Genomic DNA, 2,331 nt, shown 5'->3' with positions numbered 1-2,331 from the left:
TGGCGTGAGGCTGTTGGGTCAAAATATGGTTTATACTTTACTTTTATGGGCATTTGTATTTTTGTGTAATAATTGTGGAGTTTTTGGTCATGTTTACGGCTGAGTTTACGGCCGTAAACACCTTACGGCCGTAAACTCATTTACGGCCTATTTGTTTCCGGCCCATATCCAACATGTATAAATAGAGGTGTTAGGGTGAGGAGTAGAGATTGATGATTTGATGAACACGAAGTAGTTTACAGCCAGAGAGAGAAATCATGTGTGAATCTTTTGTATCCGGATTATAATTCATATCAATACATACATAGATTCATCATATTCTTCTTCTTCTTCTCTTCTATTTTATTTAACATCATCCGTTTGATTGGGATTCCGCACCACCAAACGGATCTGACTGATACACGGGCAGATTAGGGACTTACAATTGGTATCAAAGCCAAGTTGTATCAGTCAAAAGATTTTATTGTTTCGTTTGGAATCTGAATAATTGGTGTTTACGGTCCAAGCTTACGGCCGTAAACTCCGAGTTCCTGGGCCGTAAACTGTATTTGGAGCATTATTTGATCTTATTTTCGAAATATTTTTGCGTTTTTGGATAGATCTCGCAAAAATAAGGGGGGTTTGTTCTTTGTGTTTTTCATAAAAAAGGGTTTTTGATCGAGTTTTGGAGCTTCAAAATCGAAAAATCGCTGTTTTTCACGTAATTTTGAAAGGTTTTCGGCCGGAGCTTACTGCCGGAATTAGTTCACGGCCGCCGGCGGCATTCCCGTTTGCGGCTAGGGTTCTCGAGCTTGCGGCTCGGCTCGGATCACGGCTAAGCAGCAGCTCACATTGCAGACGGCTCGGCTCGGCTTCAATAAAAAGGAAGCGAAGGTGCAGGCGGCGGGTTTTGAACCCGAGACCTACAAATCAACAAGCTGCGCCTTACCCAACTCAACCATCCAACACCTTGTTTCTTACCTTCGGTTTTTTAAACTTAACATCTCTTTCTCGCTTCCAAGTTTCGAAATTTGACAAAAACAGTCCAAAAATCAATTTCCTTTTAATTTTAAACTCCTTTTTCATCCAAAATTAAAAAAATAAAAATAAAATAAAATAATATTAATAATAATTTGTTTTTATTTTTTTTCCTTTATTTTTGACTTTTTATTTCAAATTTTGATTTTGACTTTCAGGTTTGACCTTTGTTTTTAAACTTTGACTTTTTCGTTTAATTTTTTAAATTTTCAAATTTAGCTTTTCGGTTTGACTTTTAAGTTTGACTTTTGAGTTTGATTTTTTTTTAATTTGACTTTTAAGGTTGACTTTAAAAAAAAAGGGCATTTTAAATTTTACGTTTAATTTTTATTTTAGCTTCTAATTTTTTTTATTATTGATTTTAAGGTCTACGAGGGAGTTGAAAACATGAAAGAAAGTTGTCAGGATATGTTAAGACAAAATTTCAACTTTTTCGATTATGTCCCTGGAGAAACGCTGGAAGCTCAGTTGCAGCGATTTACTACACTTATTACCGAGATGAATATAGCTGAGATCTTCTTGTCTAAATCTGAGATAAACAAAAAGCTATTGAATTCACTTCCAAAATCGTGGGATATGGACGTGGCTGACATCAAGAAGACAAAAGATCTCAATCGTCTTAATCTGGCTGATATAATTGAAGAACTTAACGATTTGAATTGTCGAAAAACAATGAGTTCAGCAAACCTTCCGGTCAATGAAGTGTCGTGTTCTCATTCATGTGAGGTTTCATATTCTCAATCATGTGAAGATACGATTAAATTTCTTCGGGAACAAATTGATTTATTTAAAAGAGAAGTTGAGGACCTGAGATATGAAGGATATCAACTTAGGAAACGACAGAAACCCCTGAAGGCTGAGTTAGAAGCAAAAACCAAGGACTTTAGGAAACTTCAGGAAGAGTACAGCAACAAGTGTGAAAATTATGATTATGTTAAGAGTCAACTTGCTGCTGTAACTGAAGAACTTGACGCTTTAAAAATCAAGTGTGGAAAAACTGATGTCAGTTTCAAAAATTATACTGCGTCAAGTCAGACAGTCGAGTCCTTATATGAGACCCAGTTAAAATTCAAAGAAAATCAAAGCAAGGGTCTAGGGTATGATAGTGTACCTCCTCCTTACAATCATAACTACACATCCATGCCTATGAAACAAGAAGAAATTGACAGGGAGGCACATCTTAAATACGGAAAACTAGCTGGATTTGTGTCAGAAGGAGTTATTAATGTTGAAAATATTGATGTTTCTATTACATGTGCAGGTAAAGTAGCAGAGGATGAGAACAAGGAGAGTTCTTCTGAACAAACCAATAAC

This window comes from Lactuca sativa, chromosome 3 (assembly GCF_002870075.4).
Source record: "Lactuca sativa cultivar Salinas chromosome 3, Lsat_Salinas_v11, whole genome shotgun sequence".
In the NCBI taxonomy this organism is placed as follows: Eukaryota; Viridiplantae; Streptophyta; class Magnoliopsida; order Asterales; family Asteraceae; genus Lactuca; species Lactuca sativa.
This window is presented reverse-complemented; position numbering follows the sequence as displayed.